The sequence below is a fragment of the Hordeum vulgare genome, chromosome 2H, assembly GCF_904849725.1.
Source record: "Hordeum vulgare subsp. vulgare chromosome 2H, MorexV3_pseudomolecules_assembly, whole genome shotgun sequence".
Taxonomy (NCBI): Eukaryota; Viridiplantae; Streptophyta; class Magnoliopsida; order Poales; family Poaceae; genus Hordeum; species Hordeum vulgare.
In genome coordinates, this window is record NC_058519.1 from 575,356,861 (window position 1) to 575,366,017 (window position 9,157).

Sequence of the window (9,157 nt, forward strand, 5' to 3'; positions counted from 1 at the left end):
GACCCCCGACCCTCGACACCACTGACACCCGACTCCCGACCCCCGACCCCCGACGCCCGACACCACTGAACCCCGACCCCCAACTCCCGACGCCCGACACCACTGACCCCCGACCCCCGACCTCCAACCCCCGACTCCCGACCCCCGACCCCCGACCCCCGACGCCACTGAACCTCGACCCCTGACCCCCTACCCCCGACCCCCGACGCCACTAACCCCCAACCCCGGGCCCCCGACACCTTTTTGGCCTCTTGTTGATCGAAAAGACCCCAACCCCCGACGCTAGTGACCCTCGACCCCCGATGACACTGACCCCCGACCATCGACGCATTTAACCCGACTCCCGACCACCGACACCCGACATCACCGACCCTCGACGGCACTGACTCCCGACACCACTGAGCCCCGACCCCCAACTCCCGACGCCCGACACCACTGACCCCCGACCCCCGGCCTCCAACCCCCGATTCCCGACCCCCGACCCCGGACCCCCGACGCCACTGACCCTCGACCCCCGACCCCCGACGCCACTAACCCCCAACCCCGGGCCCCCGACACCTCTTTGGCCTCTTGTTGATCGAAAAGACCCCAACCCCCGATGTTAGTGACCCTCGACCCCCGATGACACTGACCCCCGACCATCGACGCATTTAACCCGACTCCCGACCACCGACACCCGACATCATCGACCCTCGACGGCACTGACTCCCGACGCCACTAAGCCCCGACCCCCGACACCTCTTCTGCCTTCTGTTGAACGAGAAGGTGCTTTTCGGCCTTCTAGAGGCCCACGGGGTCATAGTTTTGTAAATTATGAGTTAGGTCACATATTTTCCGATTATGTTAACTATAAAAACATCGTATTTGTGTTGATCGTGTGAGTTTCAATGTGCAGTTGTTCGACGACCTCCACGTGCGTTGGACGAGCTCCGCCCTTTCGTTTGTTGGTGAGCACAAATGACTTCTCCTCCTACCCCTTAATTTGCTCTGTCCCGGTCTTCGTGCCGATGAAACTTGCTAGCTATAGGTTTCTTCAATCATGAGTATGCGTGACCAGTATGCGTCTCCCGTTCGAAAGGGCGACATCTATAAATATGCATTTCTTTGCATATTTATAACCGCCATCCTTTCAAATTGTCCAACATTATCCATGGACAGCCCGAGTATGTGTAGATTGGGTTTGTTTTCCCGTATGTTGTGCTCCGGATCCGATGCGGAATTTCGTCAGTGCCTTCCCTGTTGTTCTTCGGGTACACATCCTCTCTGCTTATTGCCGAGACCTGTATCAGGAGAACAGCGGGGAGGTGCTGCCGAAATACTGCGTCGCATCTGGACTAGAGCATGGGAAAACGAACCCAGTCTACACATACTCGGGTGGGATTAGGACCTATCTTTACCTATTAGCGTGTAGGTTGCATGGACGTAATAAAACTGACAAACTTGATTAGCGTATGAATATAGATGATGAATTATATATTTATTTCTTGTGCCCCCATAGGTAGCTAGGCAACATGAGTGATCGTGCTTGGATGTACACTGGTCACCCTAGTCAGAAAGACATGACCCATGAATGGTTAACAAAAACCAGGGGGTTTGTGAGAGCCGCATTTGGAAATGGCCAGCATAAAACATGGTGCCCCTGTCCCAACTGCGACAACTGGAAAAAGTAGACAGAGTTTGAAATGGGTAAACACCTGCAGAAGTGGGGTTTTACGCCTAGTTATATGGTGTGGACTTTTCATGGTGAGTCTTACCAACATGCCAGAGCTGAGGTGATTCGTCGTCGCACCGACGAGCATGGTACCGGGATTGAAGACATGGTGCAAGACTTTGATGATGCTCGTGATTCGGACGATGAGATGGAGGAATCTGCAAAGGCCTTCTATGAAATGTTGGAGTCTTCAAAACGTCCTCTCCACGAGCAGACTGAGCTTTGTCAGCTGGATGCCATCGCGCAAGTAATGGCTCTGAAGGCTCAATTCAACCTAGGCAGAGAATGCTACGACGCGATGATGACGATATTTGGACGCTTTCTACCCAAAGGCCATGTACTGCCTGCAAACCTGTACCAGCCAGAGAAAATCCTCCGTGTACTTAAGATGCCCTATGAGAAGATACATGCCTATGAGAATGGATGTGCCTTATTTAGGCTTGAGTATGCGGCCTTGAACAATTGCCCCATTTGCAATTCTTCGAGGTATATTGTGGTAGACAACGGCATGGGTGAGAAGAATCAGACCAAAATCCCCATTAGTGTTCTTCGATATCTGCCAATCGTACCAAGACTTCAACGTCTTTTCATGGTCGAAGAGACGGCCAGACAGATGGCATGGCACAAATTGGGCAAAAGAACCGAACTAGATGCGGATGGGAACAAGATGCTGGTACACACTTCAGATGGTTTTGCGTGGAGGCACTTCGATGCATTACATAAGGATAAATCGGAAGATCCAAGGCAACCTAGAGTTGCCATCAGCACGGATGGGTTCAATGTGTATGGTATGACGGCAGCACAATACAGTTGTTGGCCTGTATTTGTCATTCCACTAAATTCGCCACCCGGAGAGATTATGAAAAGAAAGAACATTTTCCTGACGTTGATAATTCCAGGGCCCAACTATCTGGGGAAGAATATGAATGTGTACATGCAGCCGCTTAAGGATGAGTTGCAAGAAGCCTGGGATAATGGGATCAAGACCTACGACGCGGCTACCAAAACAAATTTCAAAATGCATGTGTGGTACATGTACTCGACGCATGATTATCTGGCGTTTGCGCTATTCGCTGGCTGGTGTGTGCATGGAAGGTTCCCGTGCACCACATGCAAGGCAGCTCTTTAGTTCCGTTGGCTGCAGGCTGGTCGCAAGTATTCTTACTTCGACATGCATAGACAATTCCTGGATCCTGACCATAAGTTCAGAAAAGACAAGAAGAATTTCATCAAAGGTAGAGTTGTCAAAAACACTGCACGAGCTGCGTTGACAGGCCAACAGACCCTTGATCAGTTAAACGCCCTCGAGCCTGATCCTTTGCGTCCAGGATACTTCAAAGGGTATAATATGGAACACGCCTGGACTCACAAGTCATGCTTATGGGATCTCCCTTACTTCAAAGACCTCCTTTGCCCACACAACATTGACGTGATGCACACTGAAAAGAATATTGTGGGGGCCATTTTTGGTACATTGTTCGGCATAGAGGGGAAGTCAAAAGATAATCCTAAGGCTAGAATCGACCTGGAGGCTCTATGTGATAGACCGTCGCAAAACTTGCGACAACGGAACGGAAAGCAAAGCATAGCGAAGCCAAAGGCATGGTTCAATCTTGAAAGGCCAGCTATGAGCGAAATGCTATTGTGGGTGAAAATGCGGTTGATGTTCCCCGATGGGTATGCTGCGAATCTAAAGAGGGGAGCGAGTCTTGAGAAATTGAAAATATTTGGGCTCAAGAGTCATGATTGGCACATATGGATTGAGCAGGTAATGCCGGTGATGTTGCGTGGCTTTATCCCTGAGGATGAATGGCTAGTACTAGCAGAGCTGAGCTATTTCTTCCGTTCTCTTTGTGCGAAAGAACTATCGCCTGGCGTGCTAGATGAAATGGAAGAGTTGGCGCCGGAGTTGATCTGCAAATTAGAAAAGATCTTTCCACCGGGCTTCTTTAATCCAATGCAACATTTGATTTTGCATCTCCCGACCGAGGCAAGAATGGGGGGCCCGTTCAAAATCGATGGTGCTACTCAACTGAGAGGATGCAGAAGATGCTTCGAGCTAAGTGTAAAAATAAATGTAGAATTGAAGCATCGATGGCCGAGGCATTCATTACTGAGGAGGCGGCAAACTTCGTGGCAGCACACTACGAAGCCAAAACTCATCATTTGCATAACCCGAAGCCTCGGTACAATGATGGCGATCGAGAAAAAGTTTGATCCAACCTCAGCCTATTCAAAGGTAAGCTCGCACCATCTGGTGCTTCGAAAGGGAAATCGTTGGATGTCGAAGAATGGCGGACCATTTCATTGTAAATCTTCACCAACCTAACAGAAGTGCGGCCGTACATCGAGTAAGTTCTTAGTAATTTATTGTTCCGCAACTTCTAATTGCTTTGAACTACTCTTATTCCCGGATATTTGATATAGTCGATACGTCGCCGAATTCTCGGATGGAGCGGTCATCGAAAAGGATTCCGTCGAAGAGTATGAGCTTCTCGCAAAGCATGGCGGCGACTATCCCGGTTTCATCTCTTGGTTCAAACAAAGGGTAATTAATTACCATTAAGGGCCCATTTGATTTATTGGTCTAATTTACGGCTAATGCATCCATTCTTTCGTATTAAACTTGTAGGCTGATGCAGAGTCTATGGACGCCGAGTTGAGACAAGTCGCTAATGGTTTTGACTATAAGGTCCGTTCATTTGACAAATACAACATCAACGGGTATCACTTTCGTACCTTTGGCAAAGAGATATCTATGCCCGACCTAAAGACTACAAATTGTTCTGTCTCTGCTATCGGCGAAGGAGACACCAAGTATTATGGAAGAGTTGAAGCAATTTATGAACTTCTATTCTATGGTGAAAACCCACCGACCGTCGTAGTCTTCAAATGTTATTGGTTTGAGCCGAGGGAGACTAGAAGGACTCACGAACATATAGGACTAGTCGAAATCAACCAAAACACCCACTTAGATGTTCCCGATGTCTATATTACGGCTCAACAGGCGACACAAGTTTTCTATCTACCGTGGGCCTGCCAAACTGATCCAAATTTCAAAGGTTGGGATGTCGTTTATGAAGTGCCACCACATTTTAGACCACCTACCCTCAATGAAGAGGATTACGAACCTCACATTAACCCAGACACATATGAAGGAGAATTCTTCCAAGAAACACGTATGTCCAAGAAACGTTTCAAGAACCGCTCTACTTCACCCCAGAACATTGAAGTAGACAGCGACAGTGAATCCGTCTTAACCCCTGAGCCCGAACAGGAAGAGCTGGAAGAAGAAGAGGTTACTGTTGCGGATGACCTGTCACTTCTTGACCGATTACATAATGGTGGACTTCCACATGTTCTTCGTGATAGTGATGATGATGATGCATTTATTGATGATAGTGATGATCATGATGCATTTATTGACCCCGAAGCATATATAGACGAGGACGATTGTTATTAGTTCATGTCAGGTATTCAACTATTATACTATATATAAATTTTGAGTTCATGTTAGGTATTCAATTTTTATTAGTCATGTTGGTATTTATGACGATGATACACTTAAATTATATACATTTTATTACTCCTGTTAGTATTTATGTTGTACTAATTTCATTTACTCTTTGTCATGACAGGTGTTGAAAGATGGTGGGAAAGGGTCGAAAGCACTCCGCGGCTGCTTCTTCGTCGGCGGGTGATGGGATGGGTACTTCCATTCCTGCCTCGCCTCTTCGGAGAGTGTTGCTCTCTACTTTGCAAGGAGTGCCCCCCGTGAGAGGAGGTCGACCCCCCGCGAAGCCGAGAGGCACTAAAGGTACACGTTGTATTCATGTTGGTATTTATGTTGTACTCATGTTGTATGCATATTGGTATTTATATACATTTTATTACTCATGTTGGTATTTATGTTGTACTAAAGGTACACGTGGCCGCGGGAGAGGTAGGGCTACACGGTCTCCGCCACCACCCCAAGCTGATTCACCTGAGCACAGGACTTCTAGGGTGGATTCGTCTGAGGTGGAGGCTACACGGTCTCCGGTTCACGAGCCTCGGGTCGACGAGCCTTCGACCCACGAGACTCGTGTCCCAGAGGCTTCCTTCCAGGCAACTCCGGAGCAAAGCAGGGATGAGGGTACGTCCCAAGAGATCCAGTGGGATACCTGGCCTGAGCCAAGTGGCCATGCTGGTAGCGACGAGGAGCTAGGTGAGGGGGCTACCGTCTACCAGCGTGGTAGTTCGGGGCTCCCGCTCGTGCCAGCGACCCCCGAGCAGAGGTGGTCGATTAGGCCAAATGGGGACAAGTAAGTTAATTTACTCTTATTTAACCTTTTGCCTTCGCGTTTTCTCAAATATCTAATGTTTTGGCTTTAATTTGTCATACTGTAGGGGTTGGATTGTTGCCAAGGGTGTCCGCAAGCCCAACAGCGTCCTTGGTGTTCTTTGCCGTCAAAACTTCCCAGGATTTGTTACGTTGCCCGGTCGGGAGAGAGAGGTAGGAATGACCTGGGAGCACTACTTGGGTGCCCCGGCCCCGCCGGAGGTGGAGATCGACGGTGTTTTGTGTGACACGAGGGCGGACATGGTGATCCGAAAGTTCTGGGTAATTTCTCTTTCACACAATTATAAATCAACCATGGCTATTTATTGTACTAATCGGTGTTGTCTCGTTTGCAGACCTACTACAGGTGTGAGGAGGGATACGAGGAGGACGCGGCAAAGGTTATCGAAATCGAATGTCGCCGCCTACTTCAAAACTTTCAGCACGAGGCTCGGGTGCAGGCTGTTCGAGACTACTATGCCACGCGGCGTATTAGGCTTGACAAGGCGAAGTGTCGTGATGCTAAGATGGAGAAGGAGCATTACATGAAGGTAATTACATATTATTAAGGCTTTGTAGTTAGTTTCCTTGATTTGGTTCTTACGCGCTCAAATTTCTCTTTATTAACTTAGGTGCCCCCGAGATGGTGTGTGGATAAGATGGATTGTTGGGAGGCCTTGGTGGATCAGTGGTGCTCCGAAACGTGGGAGGCCAGCCACAACAACGCCAAGGAGAGGCGTGGCAAAATGGTTGGCGTGCCACACCATCAAGGGAGCGTCAACTTAATCCAATTTGGCGAGAACTGGGTATGTGGTTTGCTTCATGCCTCATGCAATTCATTCTTAATGCTATCTTGAGCCCTTTACCAATACAATTTTCCTCTCTCTCTCTCTCTCTCTCTCTCTTAGGCGCGTCACAATAAGACGGAAGCGCCACAGATGTATGACCTGTATGCGATGGCCCATACTGCCTCGTACAAGAAGGTCAAGGCATTCTCTGAGTCTGACCTCGAGCATCCAGAAAACTTCACCAACATCTCCTCCCACGACAAGCTCGTGAAGTACAAAGATCACGGGAAGGTGAGGAAAGGGGAGGACTTTAACCCGAGCGAGGGGCCTATTGGTCCAGAGCTGGTGATGATAGCTGGCAACGGGAGGCCCCATGGCTCGATCGCCATTGGAGACGGCCTTATACGTTGTCCTAGCACTCTCTGGCAGATAAAGGCACGCCAAACAAGCTCTTGTCCGGAGATAACACGTTGTCCACGGCCAGTCGAGCTCGCCATCGAGGTTAGTTTAATGGACTCAACTATCTTTCCGCATTATGTTGTGCATTGGAACCAATATGATTACATTGCTAACAATGAGTTGTGTTGTAGGCTGCTATTCAGAAAGAGAGAGAGGCAATGCAGGCGGCTATGGCGGAGAAGGATAAGGAAATTAGGGAGCTGGAGGAGAAGACGACTGCATTGGTGGAGGCGGAGAGGGCACGGAATGATGCGTCTACCAGGGCCATATACGAGCTCTTAGTCGTAAGTTTCTTCTTCATGTTATTTCAAATCTTGCATTTGAATGTCCGTTTCATTAATAAATAAAAAGTTTGACTTGTCGAAACCAAATGTACAGTCTATGTGCGAGAAGAACGGCCAATCCCCTCCGCCGATGCCAGTCATTAACGTGGCGGGGACGGTGAGTTTCATTTCAGTGGAGTGATCTTAAGAGTGTCCTCATGCTAACTACACATTGCAAACGATGTTTCGTGCAAAATATCCCCCGAAACGCATCGCACGACCCTTCTACAGTCAAGCCTTCTCCAGGGCAGCCTTCTCGAGGTGAAACAAGCCAGAGCCACCGTGCTTGACCCTAACTTAGGTATGTTATTTCTAGTGTTTTAATAAAAGATAGCTAGATGACATAATTAGCTTAGTTAGCTCCAAAATGACCTATTTAATAAAAAATGACCTATACCTAGCTAATTATCCTCGAAATGACATAATTAGCTCCAAAAAGGCATTCTTAGCCAATTTAGCCCCAAGAAGGGGACAAGAGGAGAAGAAAGAGGAAAAATGAAAGGAAGGAAGAAGAAGAAGAGGAGAAGAAGAAGAAGGAGAGGGGGAGGATAAGAAGAAGGAGAAGGAGGAGAAGAAGGAGAAGGAGCTCCTCCTTCTCCTTCTTCTTCCTCCTTCTTCCTCCTTCTCCTTCTCCTTCTTCTTTTCTTCTTCTTCTCCTCTCCTTCTCCTTCTCCTCCTCCTCCTCCTCCTCCTCCTCCTCCTCCTTCTTTTACTTCTTCTCTTTCTCTTCTTCTACGTAGCTTAGACTCATCCAAGAAAGGCTAAATTGGCTAATTATCCATCTAAATGACAGAATTAGCTTAGTTAGCTCCAAAATGACCTATTTAATAAAGAATGACCTATACTTAGCTAATTATCCTCGAAATGACATAATTAGCTCCAAAAAGGCATTCTTAGCCAATTTAGCCCGAAGAAGGGGACAAGACGAGAAGAAAGAGGAAAATGAAAGGAAGGAAGCAGAAGAAGAGGAGAAGAAGAAGAAGGAGAGGGAGGAGGATAAGAAGAAGGAGAAGAAGGAGGAAAAGAAGGAGAAGGAGCTCCTCCTTCTCCTTCTTCTTCCTCCTTCTTCCTCCTTCTCCTTCTCCTTCCTATTTTATTATTCTTCTCTTCTTCCTTCTCCTTCTCCTTCTCCTTATTATTTTCTTATTCTTCTCTTCTTCCTTCTCCTTCTCCTCCTCCTCCTCCTCCTCCTCCTCCTTCTTTTACTACTTCTTCTCTTTCTCTTCTTCTACGTAGCTTAGACTCATCCAAGAAAGGCTAAATTGGCTAATTATCCATCTAAATGACATAATTAGCTTAGTTAGCTCCAAAATGACCTATTTAATAAAAAATGACCTATACTTTGCTAATTATCCTCGAAATGACATAATTAGCTCCAAAAAGGCATTCTTAGCCAATTTAGCCCGAAGAAGGGGACAAGACGAGCAGAAAGAGGAAAAATGAAAGGAAGGAAGAAGAAGAAGAGGAGAAGAAGAAGAAGGAGAGGGAGGAGGATAAGAAGAAGGAGAAGAAGGAGAAGGAGCTCCTCCTTTTCCTTCTTCTTCCTCCTTCTTCC